Source organism: Panthera onca, chromosome X, assembly GCF_046562875.1.
Source record: "Panthera onca isolate mPanOnc1 chromosome X, mPanOnc1 haplotype 2, whole genome shotgun sequence".
NCBI classification, from domain to species: Eukaryota; Metazoa; Chordata; class Mammalia; order Carnivora; family Felidae; genus Panthera; species Panthera onca.
Window position 1 is genome coordinate 67,237,382 of NC_138357.1, and position 21,732 is coordinate 67,259,113.

The following is a 21,732-nucleotide window of genomic DNA, read 5'->3' on the forward strand; positions in this document are numbered from 1 at the left end:
TTCTCTGCTGTCCTCTATGCTTTTTTTCAAGCCCAGTGATTAATTTTATTACTATTATTCTAAATTCATGGTTCGTTATATTGCTTAAATAATTTTTGATCAATTCGTTAGCTGTCACTACCTCCTGGAGTTTCTTTTGAGGAGAATTCTTTTACGTCATTTTGGATATCCCTGGAGTGGCGAGGAATTGGGCACTTCCCCTGAGCTGTCTGGAGTAACTTGTGTTGGTGGGTGGGGCCGCAGTCAGATCCAATGTGTGTCCCCAGCCCACCGCTGGGGCCACAGTCAGACTGGTGTGTACCTTATCTTCCCCTCTCCCAGGGGCAGGACTCACTGTGGAGTGGTGTGGCCCCTGTCTGGGCTACTTGCACATTGCCAGGCTTGTGGTGCTGCTTCTATGGGATCTGGCATATTAGCCGGGGTGTATCTGCAAGGTGCACAGGGGTGGGAGGAGCAGGCTTAGCTTGCTTTGCCATCAGTGGTCCCCTGCAGGAGGGGTCCTGCAGCACCAGGAGGGAGGCAGAGCCTTCAGAGGGATGGATCCTCAGAAGTACAGCATTGGGTGTTTGTGCGGTGCAAGCAAGTTTGGTGATGGGAACTGGTTCCCTTTGGGATTTTGGCTGGGGAATGGGAGAGGGAGATTGCGCTGGCCAGCACCTTTATTCCCCGTGGAGCCAAGTCTGTCTTCTGAGGCTCAACAACTCTTCCTCCTGTTGTCCTCTCGTCCTCCCGCTCTTGGAGCAGAGCTGTTGACTTCTAACATTCCAGATGTTAAGTGCTGCTGGCTGTCAGAACTCATGGGGTCTGGCCCCTCCACTTTTACAAGTCAGACTCTGGGGCTCTGCCTTGCTGGTTGGGCTGCCCCTCCTCCGCCTGGCTCCCTACCACCAGTCCATGTGGTGTGCACAATCTCTGCACCCTTCCTACCTTCTTCCTTGGGCCTCTTGTCTACGCTTGGCTCCAGACAGTTCATTCTGCTAGTCTTCTTGCTGTTTTCTGGGCTATTTAAGCAGATGTGGGTGGAATCTAAGTCCATCCCTTTACTTTCAATCTTCATGTTTCTTTAGGTGTGAAGTGAGTCTCTTGTCGGCAACTTATGATTGTGTCTTTCTTATTTATTTATTTATTAAAAACATTTCTATTTAAGTTCCAGTTTGTTAGCATACAGTGTAATATTAGTTTTGGGTGTGCTATATAGTGATTCAACAATTTCATACATCACTGTGCTCATCACAGCAAGTGCATCCTTTAATCCCTATAACCTATTAACCCATGGTCCCACCCTCCTCTGCTGTGGTAACCATCAATTTGTTCTCTTTAGTTAAGAGTCTTTTTCTTGTTCTCTCTCTCTCTCTCTTTTACCCTATGCTGATTTGTTTTTTTTTTAATTAAATTCCACGTATGAATGTAATCATATAGTGTGTGTTCTTTTTGTTCAATCAGTCACCCTATGTCTTTTTATTGGAGCATTTAGTCAATTTACATTCAAAGTAATTCTTTTTAGATACGTATTTATTGAAATTTTTTTATTTGTTTTCTTTTGTTGTTTTTGTAGTTCTCTGTTTCTTCTCTTGTTCTTTCCGTGTGCTTTGATTATATTCTTTACTGATATGCTTGGATTCGTTTCTTTTTATTTTTTGCATACATATTATAGGGTTTGGATATGTGGTTGCCATTAGGTTGACGGACAACATCCTATGCATATAGCAGTCTATATTAAATTGTTGGTAGCTTAAGTTTGAACCCATTCTGAAAGCATTAAATTTTATTTTCCCCTAACATTTTATGTATATGATGTCATATTTACATCCTTTTATTTCATGAATCCCTTGAGTGAGTTTTATAGATATAATTGCTTTTACTACTTTTGTGCTTTAACCTCCATATTGATTTTATAAGTAATTAATCTACTACTTTTATTGAGTTTCGATTTAACTGAAGTTTTCCCCTTTCTTTATTTTCTTACTTCTCATTTTGGCGTTTTTCCACTCAAAGAATTTCCTTTAACATTTCTTGTAAGGCTGGTTTAGTGGTGATCAACACTTGTAACTTTTATTTGTGTGGGAAACTGTTTACCTATCCTTAAATTCTGAATGATAGTCTTGCTGGATACAGTATTCTTGGTTGCAGTTTTTTTTTTCTTTCAGCACTTTGAATACATCATGCTACTCCCTTATGGCCTGCAAAGTTTCTGCTAAAAAATCAGTGGATCACCTTATGTGATTTCCCTAGTATGTAACTGTTTTCTTTTCTCTTCCTGATTTAAAAATTATTTTTTTATCACTACTGTTTTTCCATTTTAATTATGTTTGTGTGAACCTATTTGGGTTGATCTTGTTGGCAAATCTCTGTACCTCCTGGATCTGGATGTCTGTTTCTTTGTCCAGACTAGGGACATTTTCAGCTATTATTTCTTCAAATAAATTTTCTTCACCTTTTTTTCTCTCTTCTTCTTTTGGGGTCACTATAATGGCAAGGTTATTATGCTCTATGATGTTGTTGAGTTCCCTTAACCAATTTTTTAAGTTTATTTATTTATTTTGAGAGAGGGAGAGAGAGAAAGAGAGAGAGGCAGGGAGGGACACAGAGAGAGGGAGAGAGAGAATTCCAAACAGGCTCTGCACTGCCAACACAGAATCTGATGCAGGGCTTGAACTCATGAACCTGAGCAAAAATCAAGAGTTGGACTCTTAAATGACTGAGGTACCTAGGCACCCTTCCCTTAACCTATACTTACTTTTTATTCTTTTTTTGTTTTTGTTTTTCAGCTTGGTTGCTTTTTTAGCACTTTTTCTTCTAGCTCACTGATTTGTTCTTATGCTTCCTCTAATCCACTATTGATTCCCTGCAGAATATTCTTAATTTCATCTATTGAGTTCATCATCTCTGATTGGTTCTTTTTAATATGATGTATCTCTTTGTTGACGGTCTCACCGAGATTTTCCACTCTTTTCTCAAGTCCAGTAAGTATATTATGAGCAGTAGGTTGAATTTTCTATTGATCATATTACTTATCTGTTTCATTTGGCTATTGTGCTGTGATTTCATCCTATTCCTTCATTTAGGACATATTCCTCTGTGTCCTCATTTTGCTTAACTCTCTGTGCTTGTTTCTGTGTATTAAGAAAGTGAGCTATATCTCCTGCTTTTGAAAGTGGTAACCTTACCAAGAAAAGTTCCTGAAATTCCCTGTAGAATTATGTCCCCTGTTCACCAGAACCAGGTGCTTCAGGGGTGTCCTGTTTGTGAGTTGTCTGCATTTTACTATTGTGGCTGAACCATATTTCCCTTCATTCAGCTGCAATGCACCACTTTGCTTGCTGTTGGCAGAGTTTGTTCCCTTTGTTGTTAAGGACCAGTCTTGGGCTACATTGGGCCTGTACTTGGGTCAAACCTGATGCCTGCCTTCAACTCATTTTCTGGGGCGGTGTTGCCACAAAAGTACAGGGTGCTCTCCCTGTATTGTTCCTTGAGAGGATGGTCTGCAGTTAGATCAGATGTCTGTCTGTTCGGGTTGCAATGACTGCAACTATAGGTCTTTATCCTTGTGCTTCCCCCTGTTAGTGGGTGGGGTAGCAGTCAGATCAAATGTTTTCCTCCAAACCACTGCTGGGGCTGAAGTTGAATTCATGTGTATGGTTATTTCTCCCTTTCCTGGGCAGGAGTCACTTTGGAGTGGTGCTGGTCATTGTTATGGCTATTTGCAGAATAAGATGTATCAGGAACCACTTTGGATGGACTACTGCCAAATGGGGTGGTTTATATGGGTAGAATCCACAGGAGAATGAAGTGTGCAGAGTACATGGTGTTAGCAAGGTAGGTGGAGAGTGTCATGCTAGTTCCCACAGGTGTCTAGCCATCTAGGCTGGGTGGGGAGAGAAATAGTGCCCACCAGCTCTTTCATTTGGGAAAAGTCTCCTAAAGATCACTGCCTTTCCTGTGCACACCCTGAGTTTAGTAAATAAATCTCCTTATATATTTTAAGCGCTTTTCAAACTACTGATTCCATGCTGTATTTTGGAGGGGTTGTTTATTATACTGTCTCTTTAAGGGTATGTACTCAGTTCCCTATCACCCTCTGGCTGTCCCAGACCTAAGTCTGCTGATTTTTAAAATACTCAGAGTGAAACCTGCTGGTTGTTCAAACCTGTAAAGTTAAGCCTCACTGGTTATTGAAGCCAAGTATTATAGGGATTCATCTTCCTATTGCAGGTACCCCACGTCTGGGGTGCCTGATGTGGGGTTTGTTCCTCTACCTTCTCAAAGCTTATAGTGTCCCTCCTGTTTGTGGTTAGTCTTACCAGGAGTTTGGTTCCAAACTGTGTCTCTGCCCATTCTACCCTTTTTGATGTGACCCCTCTACAGTTAACTGTGGTGATTGTGTTCTGCCAGTTTTGGGGTCATTTTCTGTGTTAGTTATCCTGATGGGACAAAGTGAACTTAGGGTCCTCTTTTTTTTGTTTTTGGTTTCCTCTCTTATTTTAGTGGGTTTATCTGTTATTAGCTTCTCGAGAAAGGGTACATGAAAAGCATTTAATTATTTTCATTCTTTAATGTCTGAAAAAGTTTTAAATTCTGCATTCACACTTAATTGGTCCTTTAGGAGATAGAGTTTCACGTTGGAAATAAATGTCCCTTAGAATTTTTAAAGCATTGCTTAACTGTTTTTCAGCCTCAGTGTTGTTATTGATGAGTTCATTACCATACTGATTCTAGATAAAACCTTCTTTTGTCTGTAGAAGTTTGTGGTATTTTTGTACCCAGTGGTATGAAATTTTATGATTATACACCAATGCGGGTATATTTTTACCCATTGTACCAGGAATTTGTGGACCCTTTCATTCCAGTAATTCATATTCTTCAGTTCTGGAAAAATTTTAAAAATTCATTGATTATTTAATCCCCATTTTTTCTCTTATTTTTCTGTGAGTCATATTATGTGGTTATTGGGCTTCCATGACAGTAGTCCTCTAATTTTCTTGTCTTTTATGTGTTTTCTTTTTCTTTCTCTCTTTGGCATGTGGAAAATTTCCTTGGTTCTATCCAACCATCAATGGTGTTATCTTCCTTAGCATCAAGCATATTCTGAAAGCATTGACACTCCCAGGAAAATCTTAAACTGATTCTTCTGAAATGGTCAATGTTCATCTCCAAGGGTGGTGTTAGGAAATTTTGTGCACCTAAGGTGTAATAGCTGAATGTGCAGGCTAACTAGTATTATAATTAAAATGTGGGACTTATTCTCAAAAAATGGTCTTTAAGAGTTGTGTGGGTGGGTAAAAATTTTTAGGAAAATGTTTGGATGGAAAAGAGAGGTGTTAGAGACAGGAACCTGTGTCTCTAAACGGAAGAGGATTGATGATTAAAGCAAGGAATGAGTGATATCTACAGGATTACTTTCTCTTTGTATCTTATGAATATTTTCAAGGCTCACACTGTGTACAGTATTAAGCCTAAGACAAATAATTGGTCTAAATCAAAACTTGGCTAACCTTAGACTGAGATTAATTGTGCAAATATTTATTTCATTCCCACTATTTATTTATTTACTCAACAAATATTTACTGAGTACTTACTATACATCAGGAACTCTTCCAGGCCATGAAGATATAGTGATAAAAATGCCACAATTCTGACTTCATGGAGCTTATTAACTGCCAAACACGGTTCTAGAGGTAGAGAATATAGTGTTGAACATGATAGCAAAGTCCCTATTCTTGTGTAGCTTATATTATGGTTTTATATGGGAGTAGACTGGTAATAAAAAAAGGAAGATAATGTTAGATAATGATTAGGTTTAAGGTAAAAGAAAACAAGGTGATATGATATAGAGTAACTAGGTGACATTAAACTGAAATTTGGATGATTAGAAGAACCCATCCATGTGAAGTCTGGGGAAAAATCTTTATAGACAGAGAAAGAACTAAGAGTGTTACATGTCAGTGGGACAGAAAGGCTAGTATGGCTGAAGCATAGTGATAAAGAGGTAGTGGTATGACATGAAATGGGGTAGAAATAAATCAAGTAGGGTCTAGTTGTTTGTGTTAAAATATTTTGATTTTTAAATGATAGTAATAGATAGCTTTTGGAGGTCTTTAGGGAGAGTAATTAAATAATCTAACTTATATTTGAAAAAGATGACCTTCACTGCTCTTGTAGAATGGACCATACTGAGGTAACAATGTAAGTATGCAGACCTGTCAGGGGGCTATTGTGGCAATCTAGGCAAGAGAAATTATTGGATAGGGTATTAGCCATAGATATGGAGGAATGTAGATGGATTTGAGATATTCTTTCAAGGAAAAATTCATAGGAAAGTCTGGCAGATTTGGTTTAGGACTATAGGAAAAGAAGAGAATCAAGGCTTATTCCCTTTTTTGTTTGTTTGAGTGACCTGATGGATAGTAGTACCATTTCATGAGGTGGGAAAGGCTGGAGGAAGATCAGGTTTTGTGTGTTTGTGACATCAAGATTTCTGCTTGGGTATGTTAAGTTTGAGATGCCTATTGAATATACAAGTGGTGAGATAAATTAAGTAGTTGGATATATAAGTCTGGAGTTCAGGAATATAGTTAAAAGAGTCCCATCCCCATATAGATGGTTTGTATATGGTTGTGCAGCTGCATAAAATTTTCTAGAGAGAAAGTGTGGATGGGAAAGAGGGGTTTCAAACACTGAGACATACCAACATTTAGAGATTGAACAGAGGAAGAGAAATAAGTAAGGGAAATGAGGAAAGGCCAGTTAGGTAAAAGGAGACCCAGGTGAATATTGTGACAATAAGATAAAAGAAAAAAGTATTTCGAGAATAAGAAAGAGTGATTGCTTCCCAGTGCTTGAATAAGGACAAAGAAGTTTCTACCTATTAGTAATATAGATGCCATTAGTGACCTTGAAAATAATAATTTTAGTGGAATTTTAATTTTTAATTCCAATTGGAGTGGATTTGAGTTTAGAAACTTAGGTAAAGTAGTGGATACAGCGACTCTAGGTGATAGTTTAAAGATGTTTTTCTGTCGTAAAGAGCAGAGGATTTGGGCAGTAGCAGAAAGGGAGCATGGAGTCATGAGAGGGTTCTTTTTTCCTCATTTGCATGCTGTTAGGAATGATCACTAGACCAGAATAAGATAATAATGTAGAAGAGAGTGAGTCCAGGTTTCAGAAGATCCTGAACTAGAAAAAACTTAAAGACTTAAAGAGAGACCACGGACATATGAAAAACCCACAGCTAACTTCATACACAATGGTGAAAACCTGAGAGCTTTTCCTCTAAGATCAGGAATGAGACAAATATGTCCACTCTAACAGCTTTTATTTGACATAGTACTGGAAGACCTAGCCACAGCAATCAGACAAGAGAAAGAAATAAGAGGCATCTATATTGTTTTTTAAAGTAGGCTTCACGCCCAGCATGGAGCTTGAACTCATGACCCTGAGATCAAGACCTGAGCTGAGATCAAGAGTCAGACATTCAACTGACTGAGCCATCCAGGCTCCTCAGAAGTGTCTATATTGTTAAAGAAGAATTTAAGCTGTCACTATTTGCAGATGACATTATATTATACATAGAAAATCCTGGACTCCACCAACATTACTAGAAGTAATAAATTAATTCAGTAAAGTTGCAAGATACGAAATAAATACCCATACATCTGTAGTATTACTATACTTTAATAACAAAGTAGCAGAAAGGAAAATGAAGAAAACAACTTTATTTACAATTGCCCTCAAAAGAATAAATACCTTGAAATAACAAAAAATGTGAAACACCTGTACTCTGAAATCTATAAAACATTTGATGAAAGAAATTAAAGTGACACAAAAAAATGGAAAGATATTCCATTTTTATGGATTAGAGGAATTAATATTGTTAAAATGTCCACATTACCCAAAGCAATCTACACATTCAGTGAAGTCCTTATTAGCTCACTCTCTGCGCCATCTTGGTTTTGCATTCCCTGCACAAAATGCCTGGTGAAGTCCCTAAAACCTCGCTACAGAGTAGGAGTTTCCACAGCTCCAGGCTGTGAGACAGGGTCTGGAACAGAATCTGACAGTGATGGGGCGCCTGGGTGGCTCAGTCGGTTGGGCGGCCAACTTTGGCTCAGGTCATGATCTCACCGTTTGTTGAGTTCAAGCCCTGCGTCGGGCTCTGTGCTGACAGCTCAGAGCCTGGATCCTGCTTCCAATTCTGTGTCTCTCTCTCTGCTGCTGCCCTGCTCACACTCTGTCTCTCTCTCAAAAATAAATAAAGATTTTTTAAAAACTAAAAAAAAAGAATCTGACAGTGATGAATCAGTACCATACCTAGAGGAACAGGATTCCACACTGGCAAATATGCAATAAGCTCAACTGGCAGCAGCAGCTGAAATCAATGAAGAACCAGTCAGAAAAGGCACAACAGAGCCAGAGTGAAAAGAAGGCATGGAAGGCTATGTCCAAACTGAGTCTTCAACAGGTTACAAGAGTCACTGTCCAGAAACCTAAGAATATTCTCTTTGTCATCACAAAACCAGATGTCTACAAACACCCAGCTTCTGATATCTACATAGTTTTAGGGGAAGCCAAGTAATTGGATTTATGTCAGGAAACACAACTAGTAGCTGCTGAGAAATTCAAAGTTCAACGTGAAGCTGACTTCAACATTCAGGAAAACACACAGACTCCAACTGTATGACAGGAAAGTGAAAAGGATGAGGTTTTTAGAACAGGTGTAAAGGTTAAGGACATAGAATTTGTCACGTCACAAGCAAATGTGTCAAGAGCAAAGCCCTGAAGAACAACAGTAATGACATTGTAAATGCTATTATGGAATTACCAACATAACCATCTGAAAATGGGGATCATTTGTTGGTGTTTCAAAAGAATAACTGAAGCTTGGTTTGAAATTTGTACTGTTTCTATCATTAATAAAGTTATGGCTTCTTGTTGGATAAAAAAAGAAATCCCTATCAAAAGACCAACAGCATTTTAAACAAAACTAGAACAAATATTAAAATTTGTTTGGAACAACAAAAGACCTCAAATATCCAGATCAATTTTGAACAACAACAACAACAACAACAACAAAACAAATCTAGAGGTATCACAATCCCAGATTTCAAGATATACTACAAATCTGTAGTCATCAAAACAGTATGGTACTGGCCCAAAAAATAGACATGTAGTTCAATGGAACAGAGCAGAAAGCCTAGAAATAAACCCATGATTATATGATTAATTATTAATCTTCCAAAAATCAGGCAAGCATATACAATGGGAAAAAGACAGTCTCTATAACAAATGGTGTTGGAAAACTGGTCAGCTACATGCAAAAGAATGAAACTGGGCCACTTTCTAACACCACACACAAATATAAACTCAAATGGATTAAAGACCTGAAACCATAAAACTCCTAGGAGGAAACATAAGCAGTGATTTCTTTGACATCAGCAGTAGCAAAATTTTTCTATGTATATCTTCTCTGGCAAGGGAAATGAAGGCAATAATAAACTATTGGGAATATACCAAAATAAAAAGCTTCTGTGCAGCAAAGGAAACCATCAACAAAACAAAAAGGAAACCTATTAAGTGGGTGAAGATTTTTGCAAATGATATATCTAAAAGGAGTTAATATCCAAAATACATAAAGAACTTATACAACTCAGCACCAAAACAAAAAAAATTGATTAAAAAATGGCCAGAGTACCTGAATAGACACTTTTCTTAAGAAGACATATGGATGGCCAATAGACACATGAAAAGATGCTCAAAATCATTAAACATCTGGGAAATGCAAATCAAAACCACAAGGAGATGTTACCTTATGCCTGTTAGAATGGCAAAATAAAATATAAGAAATAACAAGTGTTGGTGAGGAAGTGGAGAAAAAGGAACCTTCATATAGTATTGGTGGAAATGTCAATTTGTGCAACCAATGTGAACAATATGGAGGTTCCTCAAAAAATTAAAATAGAAATACCATTATGATCCAATAATTCCACTGTTGGACATTTTCAAGGAAAATGAAACACTAATTCAAAAAGATATATGCACCCTTATGTTTATTGCAGCATTATTTATAATAGCCAAGATATGAAGCAATGTAAGTGTCCATCAATAGATGAATGGATAAGAAAGATGTGATATATATATATATATATATATATATATATATATATATAAATATATGCCATAAAAAAGGTTGAAATAATGCTATTTGACACACATGGATGGTCCTAGAAGGTATTATGCTAAGTGGAGTAAGTCAGACTGAGAAAGACAAATGCCATATGATTCTACTCATAAGTGGAATCTAAAAAGAAGCAGAAGCAGGCCTCTGAATATAGAGAACAAACTGATAGTTTCCAGAGGGGATGGTAGTGGAGGGCTGGGAAAAATTAGTGAAGAGAAGTGGGAGATACTGGCTGTCAGATGTGGAATGAATAAGTCACAGGAATAAAAGGCACAGCATAAGGGGAAAAAAAAGAGACCATGGTCAAGCCTGTTAGCACTTTCTTGCACTTAACCTTTGCAAATATTCCTTTTATTCTTCTACTTCCCTGACTTAGACAACTGTAATTTTCATCATAAAGAATAGGGAAGTCTTGATCTGTAAGATATGCAATGTAATCTGTGTCCCTGACTTGCCTAACCTACTTTTTACTACCTCTAGTTTTACAAACCTGGTTATTTTGGGGCTAACAGTGTTATCGCTGGACTTGTAGGATGGCATGCTAAATCATATACAGGCCTCGTGGACATAGATTCATCACATTTGATATCTATAATGCTCTACATTGTGTCTGTGAGTTAAGCTTTATATATTTTGTGACCTAATAAAGAGATAATCATCTAGATGATTATTATAGTTACCATTTATTGGTTGCTTACCATGTGCCAAGCACTTCATGAATTGGGGTGTGTGTGTGAGTGTGTGTGTGTGTGTGTGTGTACAGGTATATGTGTGTACATGTGTATAGTTTTGTTAATTCTTGCCACAATTTTTTTTTACATTTTTTTTTAATTTTTTTAACATTTATTTATTTTTGAGACAGAGAGAGACAGAGCATGAACGGGGGAGGGTCAGAGAGAGAGGGAGACACAGAATCCGAAACAGGCTCCAGGCTCTGAGCCATCAGCACAGAGCCCGACGCAGGGCTCGAACTCACAAACCGCGAGATCGTGACCTGAGCCGAAGTCGGACGCTTAACCGACTGAGCCACACAGGCACCCCTTTACATTTTTAAAATATTTATTTTTGAGAGACAGAGACACACAGTGCAGGCGGGGAAGGGAAGGCGGGGGGAGACACAGAATCTGAAGCAGGCTCCAGGCTCCGAGCTGTCGGCACAGAGCCCAATGCGGGGCTCGAACCCACAAACCATGAGGTCATGACCTGAGCCAAAGTTGGACACTCAACCAACTGAGCTACCCAGGAGCCCAATCCTTGCCACAAATTTATTAAATTGGTACTATCATTATTCTCATAATATAAATTAGGAAACTGGGGTATAGGGAATTTGAGTACCTTACACTGTATCATACATCAAGGAAGCTTATGCCTAGGTTTGTGATTATGAAAGTCATGCACTTTATCACTGATATATATTGCTTGAATTATTCTTTATTTAAAAAAATATAATTTATTGTCAAATTGGCTAACATACAGTGTGTAAATTGTGCTCTTGGTCTTTGGGGTAGATTCCTGTGGTTCATTGCTTACATACAACACCCAGTGCTCATCCCAACAAGTGCCCTCCTCAATGCCCATCACCCTTTTCACCTCTTCCCCACCCCCATCAATCCTCAGTTTTTTCTCTATATTTAAGAGTCTCTTATGGTTTGCCTCCCTCCCTCTCTGTTTGTAACTATTTTTTCCCCTTCCCTTCCCCCATGGTCTTCTGTTAAGTTACTCAATATCTACATATGAATGAAAACATATGACATCTGTCTTTCTTTGACTTATTTCACTTAGCATAATACCTTCCAGTTCCATCCACGTTGCTGCAAATGGCATGATTTCATTCTTTCTCATTGCCAAGTATTATTCCATTGTATATATAAACCACATCTTTATCCATTCATCAGTTGATGGACATTTAGGCTGTTTCCATAATTTGGCTATTGTTGAAAGAGCTGCTATAAACATTGGGGTACAAATGCCCCTATGCATCAGCACTCCTGTATCCCTTGGGTAAATTCCTAGTAGTGCTATTGCTGGGTCGTAGGGTAGTTCTTTTTTAAAAATTTTTTTAGACAAAATATCTTTTATTCTGAATTAAACAAAATCAAAATTCTAAAAAAGTAGTGCTTATAAGATACCCTGAAATATTTTTAGTTGTGTAAATTTTCTTTAAACCTGAATTAGCTCAAATGTGTCAGTATAATATCTTTTTTTATCTGTATGGAGACCAAAACAACTACAACCACAGTAACACTTGACAGAATTTTGATGTCTGAGAACCCCTGGACATTGGACAGCATCCAATTAAAATATCAGTGTCACTTTCATTTATCAAAGAAAATATCTTATCAAGCTCCCAAAACAAATTTGAGGAGTTGAGTTTGAAGAGAAAGACCAAGGTAAATCTGGGAACACAGTTTTCATCTGGTGAAAGTTGAAATCCACATATACATTCTAATCAAAGACCTGTCCTATGTAGGATTTTTCAAGTTTTTAAAGAGTCTACCAGGCCAAATCCTTTGCTGTCTTTACTGCTTTTGCTTTGCTTTTCCCCTTCCCTTTTTCTCACTATGCCTTCAGCCTTTTCCTTTGTCTCTGGTTCATCCATATGGGGTATTGTCCATGCTGGTCTAGAAGACTCTTTTTGGTTCTCTTAATATCAGTTTCCATCTTCATGTCATCTTTTTCATCTTGTACCACACAGTCAGTTTTCTCTTGACAATGTTTAGGTACCACCACAGTTGCTATCTCTTGAACATCTTTCATTAAAACATCATTATCTATTTTAAGAATACTTTTAAGTCTGCTGAGCTCCTGGGGGGCACCCTTTTATCTCTTTTCAGAATGCATCTTCCTTTTCCACTTACTCCATAAGGTTTTAGCTATATGTTACCTGGAAAGCAGGAAAGTCAGAAACTCGCAGATGGCATGCAGACCACGCTGGCTGGAAGTCTTCTCTATTTTTAATTTTTTGATGAACCTCCACACTGTTTTCCAGAGTGGCTGCACGAGTTTGCATTCCCACCAGCAGTGCAAGAGGGTTCTCATTTCTCCACATCCTCGCCAGCATCTGTTGTTTCCTACGTTGTTAATTTTAGCCACACTGACCCATGTGAGATGGTATTTTGATTTGTATTTCCCTGATGATGATTGATGTTGAACATCTTTTCACGTGTCTGCTGGTAATCTGGATGTCTTCTTTGGAAAAGTGTCTATTCATGTCTTCTTCCCATTTCTTCACTGGGTTATTTTTCAGGTGTTGGGTTTGGTAAGTTCTTTGTAGATTTTGGATACTAACCCTTTATCTGATATGTCATTTACAAATATCTTTTCCCATTCTGTCAGTTGCCTTTTTGTTTTGTTGATTGTTTCCTTTGCAGTGCAGAAGCTTTTTATCTTCATGAGGTCCCAATAGTTCATTTTTGCTTTTAATTCCCTTGCCTTTGGAGATGTGTCAAGTAAGAAATTGCTGCGGCTGAGGTCAGAGAGGTTGTTGCCTCTTTTCTTCTCTAGGGTTTTGATGGTTTCCTGTCTTACATTCAGGTCCTTCATCCATTTTGAGTTTATTTTTGTGGGTAGTGTAAGAAAGTGGTCTAGTTTCATTGTTCTGCATGTTGCTGTCCAGTTCTCTCAGCACCATTTGTTAAAGAGACTGTTTTTTTTTCTTTTGGATACTCTTTCCTGCTTTGTCAAAGATTAGTTGGCCATACATTTGTGGGTCCAATTCTGGGTTCCCTATTTTATCCCATTGGTCTATATGTCTGTTTTTGTGCCAGTACCATACTGTCTTGATGATTACAGCTTTGTAGTAGAGGCTGAAGTCTGGGATTGTGATGCCTCCCACTTGGGTTTTCTTTTTCAATATTACTTTGGCTATTCGGGGTCTTTTGTGGTTCCATACAAATATTAGGATTTTTTTTCTAGCTTTGAGAAGAATGCCAGTGCAATTTTGATTGGGATTGCATTGAATGTGTAGCTTGCTTTGGGTAGTATTGACAGTTTAATAATATTTATTCTTCCAATCCATGAGCATGGAATGTTTTTCCATTTCTTTGTGTCTTCTTCAATTTCCTTCAACAGCTCTATAGTTTTCAGCATATAGATCTTTTACATCTTTGGTTAGATTTATTCCTAGGTATTTCTTGGTTCTTGGTGCAATTGTGAATGGGATCAGTTTCTTTATTTCTCTTTCTGTTGCTTCATTTATTGGTGTGTAGAAATACAAACGATTTCTGTACATTGATTATGTATCCTGCGACTTTGCTGAATTCATGTATCAGTTCCAACAGACTTTTAGTGGAGTCTTTTGGGTTTTCCATGTCAAGTATCATGTTGCTAAAAGTGAAAGTTTGAATTCTCTTTGCCAATTTTGATGCCTTTTATTTCATTTTCTTGTCTGATTTCTGAGGCTAGGACTTCCAACACTATGTTGAACAACAGTAGTGAGAGTGGACATCCCTGTCATGTTCCTGATCTCAGGGGGAAAGTTCTTATTTTTTCCCCATTGAGGATGATATTAGCTGTGGGATTTTTATAAATGGCTTTTATGATGTTTAGGTATGTTCCTTCTATCCTGACTTTCTCGAGGGTTTATTAAGAAATGATGCTGAATTTTGTCAATTGCTTTTTCTGCATCTATTGACAGAATCATATGGTTCTTATCCTTTCTTTTATTAATGTGATGTATCACATTGATTGATTTGTGAATATCGAACCAGCCCTGCAGCCCAGGAGTGAATCCCACTTGATCATGGTGAAAAATTCTTTTTATATGCTGTTGAATTTGATTTGCTAGTATCTTGTTGAGAATTTTTGCATCCATTTGCATCAGAGATATTGGTCTGTAATTCCCCTTTTTTGTGGGTTCTCCGGTTTTGGAATCAAGGTAATGCTAGCTTCATTGAATGAGTCCAGAAGTTTTCCTTCCATTTCTATTTTTTGGAACAGCCTGAGGAGCATAGGTATTGCCTCTGCTTTAAATGTCTGGTAGAATTCCCCTGGGAAGCCATGTGGTCCAGGACTCTTATTTCTTGGGAGTTTTTGATAACTGATTCAATTTCTTCACTAGTTATGGGTCTGTTCAAATGTTCTATTTCTTCCCCTTCTAATTTTGGTAGTGTGTGGGTGTCCAGGAATTTTTCCACTTATTACAGGTTGTACAGTTTGTTGGCAAAAACTTTTCATAGTATTCTCTGATAATTGTATTTCCGAGGGGTTGGTTGTGATATGTCCAATTTCATTCGTGATTTTGTCTATTTGTGTCCTCTCTTCTTTTTTTTGACAAGTCTGGCTAGGGGTTTATCAACTTTGTTTATTTTTTCAAAAACTAGCTTTTAGTTTCATTGATCTGTTCTACTGTTTTGTTTGTTTGTTTTGATTCTATATTGTTTATTTCTGCTCTGATATTTATTATTTCTGTTCTTCTGCAGGCCTTGGGGTTTCTTTGTTGTTCTGCTTCTAGTTCCTTTAGGTGTGCTGTTAGATTTTGTATTTGGAATTTTTCTTGTTTCTTGAGATAGGCCTGTATTGCAATGTATTTTCCTCTTAGGGCTGCCTTTTTTTGTATCCCAAAGGGTTTGGACTGTTGTGTTTTCATTTTCATTTGTTTCCATATTTTTGTCTTGTTTTATTTCCATATATTTTTAAATTTCTTCTTTAATTGCCTGGTTGACCCATTCATTCTTTAGTAGGATGTTCTTTAACCTCCATGCATTTGGAAGTTTTCCACACTTTTTCCTGTGGTTGATTTCAAGTTTCACAGTATTGTGATCTGAAAATGTGCATGGTATGATCTCAATTCTTTCATATGTATTGAGGGCTGTTTTGTGACCCAGTATGTGATATGTCTTGGATAATGTTCCATGTGCACTTGAGAAGAATGTTTATTCTGCTGCCTTAGGATGAAAAGTTCTCCATATATCTGTCAAGTCCATCTGGTCCAGTGTATCATTCAGGGCCACTCTTTCTTTATTGATTTTCTGTCTAGATGATCTGTCCATTGTTGTAAGTGGAGTATTAAAGTCCCCTGTGATTACCACATTCTTACCAATAAGACTGTTTATCTTTGTGTTTAATTGTTTTATGCATTTGTGTGCTTTTAACTGGGTGCATAAACATTTATAATTGTTAGCTCTTCTTGATGGGTGGACCCTGTAATTATTATATAATGTCCTTCTTCATCTCTTACTACTGCCTTTAGTTTAAAATCTCGTTTGTCTGATATAAGTATGGCTACTCTCACTTTCTTTTGAATTCCAGTAGCATGATAGATGTTTCTCCATCCCCTCACTTTCAATCTGAAGGTGTCCTCAGGTCTAAAGTGGGTCTCCTCTAGACAGCAAATAGATGGGTCTTGCCTTTTTTTAATCCATTATAATACCTTATGTCTTTTGATTGGAGCATTTATTCTAAGGGGCTAAGTCCAGAGAACTAATGACAATTCGAACCTTTAACTAAATCTGTAAAATACAAATTGAATCAGACCATATTTGAGGTTTTTGTACCTGCTATTTCCCTATGGGTTGTTTTGATGGGCTCCAGACAAAGTCAATACATATTAGAGCTGGTATGCTGGCAAGGCCCAAGGACTTCCAACATTTCTTTTGATTCTCATATGATTTTGGAAGGATCTCCTTATGTTAAAGAACATGGATAATATCGTCATCGGAGTTCTGTAAGAAAATATATGGTCTTTTAGGTTGGCTCTTGAATCTCAGGACTCTGAAGAACTGGCCCCAGCTTAATTTCACCTGTTTTTGACTTTCAATAAATCACTGATATAAACACTTAGCTGGTATTTCTTGGCTTTCTGACTCCTGACTGAAGATACATGTGTTCTGAAGTAAAATTTCACTCCAGACTTATACTACAGAGACTTCTATTCTGGCATCTCTATTGCCACCTCCTGGAGTGAGGAAGCTCTCCCTCAGCTAGATAACTGCTTAAACATAATAGCCACAGGGCAAAAGTCTTTTAGCAGCATAGAAAGCTATTTACATAAAGTATGAACCTGTAAGTAGCCCATTCTATTCTAGGTAAATCAGAACCCTTCCATCCCACCTGAGTAGATAGAAACATTTTTGAATTTTAGTTCTCTTTATAGCCCCAGCTATAAAGCTCACAGTGAAAGGCTGTTGCCTATGATGCAACTAGACCTGAGCTGTGTAGCTGGGCTCGCTTTTTAAGGCTCTGTCATACTGGGAAAGCTGATGAGGCAAGTGATTGGTGGAGAGGAAACAAAGAGCAGTCCAGGTAGTTATGGAGTAAGTCATACATCATTTCCAAAGTTTAGATTAATTCTATGGCTCAAGAAGAAAGGTAGATTAAGTAAGGAAATGAGAATGAGGAAATAGAGGTTATGCACAAATACTGAACAATGAATATTACTTTTCCCTCATTGTTAGACTTTAGGGTGACCTCTGGGTAAGTCTGAACAAAAGTGGGCCAGTCAGAAAACTGGGCTTCCCTGATGTTTCTGTACTCCTTCTTTGCCCTGGTTGATTCTATTCTCAGCCACCATGGGCTGGATGACCTCCAGTCCCTTGCCCTTTGGCTTAAGAGTCTTTGGGCAGACCAAATGGAATATTCATGTGCAAAGTTGGTGAAATAAATCAAGTAGGAAAAAAATCCATTTTGGTGTGGTCATTGTGTCAGCTTTTATTATTTCAGTTCAGCATGGCTGCATATATAAATCTCCTTTAAGGAACCAGAAAAAGGATACATGAAATAACATTTTTAAGAGGCATAGTCACCTGCTTCTAATAATAATTACTACTTGCAAAGCCTGGAAGTGTTTATTTAAGATGTTCTTATTTTTTGAACGATTGACTGGTTCTCTTATTTATACATATAAGAAAAAAAGCAAATAGGGAGAGGAAATTGTTGCTGCAGAAACATGAAAGTCACATTTTTGGCACTGTTCCCTGGTTGATGTCATTTTAGGGAATGTGCTAAAGGCCACTATTTTCCAGAGGAAAACTTTTTCTTTTTCCATAGAAGACTGTTTGTGGGCACTTATTGCCCACTCTGAAGTCAGGCCAAAACCAAACTAAGCCCTTTTCTGTCTTGTTTGGCAGTACCAGGTCAAGCCCACCTGAAGTAGGAGTCCAAAAGTTTTGCTGGTCACTGTGCCCAGCCATTCCATGAACCCTCTTATACTTTCTGAATCTTCTCTTTAGGGGTTTCTCAGCTGCCTGAAATTTTCACAAGTTACTGGGAAGATTAGTTTTCCCTTGTGTGTGAAAGCCCTAAGGGTTCCCAGGGGTATGTGTGTATAAGGGTAATCCCTGAGCTGACTCCTGAGGTACCACAGTGCTTTGTGGGTAGAGGCTTGGATCCAGCTATTCTCATTCCTTCTTACTCTTAAGTGGTCCAAAGCAAAATGGGATATTGACCCTACTGCCACCTGATAGTAGTCCTATCCCTGTCCCCAATTCCCTTGCCCAGCCTGTCTTCATGCTCCCATTTGAAGCTGCTTTAGAGACCTTTTGAAAACCACTTGTCATGGTTTAGAGGACTTTACTTGGATCCATCTAACATAAAATAAAAAGATCATGAAATTGCCCATAGTTTAGTGTGGGCCACAAAAAGTCAGGTCTGGGTTCTCACTATTTCCCCCATCCTTTCAGCACACAGGCAGACACTTGTACTTCAGGATCATTCTCACTTCCACATCTTTATTCTCCCTTAATGAACACTTTGCACAAAACTGCTCTCATCACTGGCTCACTATTGTACCCTCATCTGGTTAAGGCCTCTGCTTAGCTTTTAAACCTTCTAACACTTTACTCCAGCTTTGATCTCCTATTCCCCAACATTCATTCTTTCCCATATTTATAGCGATTTCATTAATTTCATAATTGAAAGGCAAAGTTAGGAAAAATAGTGCTTTATGGAAGCATTTATACAAAGCATAGTGGCCCAAAAGAAGCTGCAATTAATTCTGCTTTGGGAAGTCAGAGAAGGCCTTGAAGATGAGATGATGCTTCAGTGTGAGTCTCTAGGGCTCAGAATGAGTCCATAAGGAAAACACGTAAGAAGGAGAAGACATATCCAGGTGTCTTATTATCCTCATATTCTGCTGTAAGTTTCCTTGGGAACAGCCACATCAGGAACTCAAGCTCAGAGAAAGGAGCTCAGCTTAGAATCATATCACACAGAGTATGAACAGTAGGGAATAGATCCTTAGAGAATGTTTACTTCAAGTCATTTATTTTACTCATGAAGAATCTGAAATCCTAAAAGGTGAAGGAACCTATCCAAGGCCACACAGCTAATTAGTGGCAGAGGTAGAACTAGAGGTAGAAGGACTGCTCCATTCCCATTCCAGGGCTAATTCCATGTTGCTTTGTGTCCTTATCATGTCCCAGTTGGCCCTTTGATCATTTCCTGTGAGAGGTCCCATCAACCACCCTTCACTCACAGATTGTTCCCTTTCAAGTCTGGGCAGCAATGTTTGTTGCTACCAGTTTCCTATGTGGCAATAGAAAAATTACATTTCTTTTCTGGGCCTTAGTTTCTGTTTCCCCATCTAAAAATGGGTGAGGGTTAATTAATAGGTTTCTATGTCTAAACCTTAATGAGGGTTAATTAATAGGTTTCTATGTCTAAACCTTAATGAGAGGGGCACACAGCTAGTAGTTTGTACAGGAGCTTCACTTTTTTGTATATTTGCTGGAGTGAAGTACAGAGATCTGAATGGGGCTGACTGAAAGTAGTAAAAACACGTAGTGGGACTGAGACACTGAAGGATTCCTACAGGCTTGGAAGAAGATATATTACTCCAAGTGTAGTCCTTTTATTTATTAAAAAAATTTTTTTACATTTATTTATTTTTGAGAGACAGAGACAGAGAACAAGTTAGGGAGGGTAAGAGAGAGGAGACACAGAATCCGAAGCAGGCTCCAGGCTCTGAGCTGTCAGAACAGAGACCAACACGGGGCTCAAACTCACAAACTGTGAGATCATGACCTGAGCTGAAGTCGGATGCTTAACTGAGCCACCCAGGTGCCCTCTCTTATTTTTAATATAATATAAATGAAGTCCAAGCTTGGGGTAAGTTCTCATAGATAGAAAGTATCTTGGCCTTGAACCCAGGTCTTCTGATTCAAAGTCCAGTACTTGCTTTTTTTTTTTTTCAAAGTCCAGTACTTTCTAACAACCCATCCTACCTCATTGAACTGGTTATGTCCTGTACAGGGCAGTTCTAAAAAGACAGGAGCTCAGGAGCCTGTTACAAATAGAGTTCAGTAACACTGTGGGCCAGAGTATTTGTAGCTGACAATTATGAAGGGAAAGAGTTCAGAGCTTTGAGAGCAGGGGAGGGTGCAATTGCTTCCTCAGGCCATATTTGGTAATTTTGGGAACTTTCTTGAGCCTGAACTTCAAGATGTAGTTCGGGGAGGGGGGTTCAGGGTCTGGTTATCCTTACTTTTTCCTTTCTAATTGCTTCCTGTTCATACTGTCTCTTCTCTTACCTCCATATGACTAGTCCACCCTTTTCTAGTCATTAAACAAAGACGATCAGTTTTGGGGTTATCTTACCTCCATTTTCCCACTACCCCTCACAGTAACTATCAATGAAACAAAACATCTCACAAAACACTTTTGAATTTGTATTTACTTTTAATTACATGTTGCCTGAGATTAAATGTTTTTGCGCTCTCCCAGATTGCTCTGGTGGGAAGAAAGAAGACAGTTAAAGTCCAGCTTCCCCTTTGGAAAAGAACCTGGCTTTAACGATATGGGCAGTGTCTTACTCATCACTATACTTTCTAACTCCTTTTATTCTTTGGGTTGGTTCATGTGGTCTTTAAGCCATTGGTGCTTATTCTCTGTGGATGGGTGCTTATGCCCTCTTTTTGGAAGATGGAGGAGATTGGTTTGGTTATGGACATGTTGAGTTTGAGAGGTTTATTCTATGGCTGAACAGAGATGTTGAATAGATTCCAGATATCTAAGTCTGGAATTTAAGAAACAGTTTTGGCTAGAGATATAATTTTAGCGTTGTCAGCAAACAGATACCATTTTAAGAAATCTGAACTGATGAAATAAATTAGGGACTAAGTGCAGAGGGAAAAGAGGTTCCATGAAAATTCTCAGGCCACAGTTTATCAATGAGCTAGGAAGCTGTGGAAACTCATCTCCTTGGAAGAAGAAGCTTTGTTCTTTTTCCCAGATTGGTATTATTGGATTTCAAAGTGTGGTGCAATAGAAAAAGTGAGGCCACTGGTTCATTTTATACCTTGGGTAAGTCATCCGCATCTTCTGGATCTCAGTTTTTTCACCTGTATAATGAGAGGATTGGATGAGATGATGTAATATTCTATAATGGTTTATCACTTCTATTAATGGAATCAGCAAAGTCCTGCTAATGTGTTTGTTACCTGTTGGGGTGACAAACATGTAAAGGCACGTTGTAAAGTGACAGAACCTATGTAAATGATAATTGCCATGGTTATGGTTATGTTCTCCTTTATTTGTGGGGTGTTAATGTCTAAACATTATTGCATAAAGGAGTCAAGCACAGGTAGGTTTTTCTTCTGGCTCTGGCTCTAAGTTGCTATGTG

General features: G+C 38.3%; 2 pseudogenes; one reads left to right on the top strand and one right to left on the bottom strand.

The window, feature by feature from the left end:
- The window catches only part of LOC145713770 (nascent polypeptide-associated complex subunit alpha pseudogene), a 66,772-nt pseudogene extending 57,946 nt beyond the window's left edge, over positions 1–8,826 (top strand).
- A 3,841-nt stretch (positions 8,827–12,667) lies between these two features.
- On the bottom strand, positions 12,668–20,713 carry LOC145713771 (protein LLP homolog pseudogene; annotated as a pseudogene).
- Between the last annotated feature and the right edge of the window lie 1,019 nt (positions 20,714–21,732).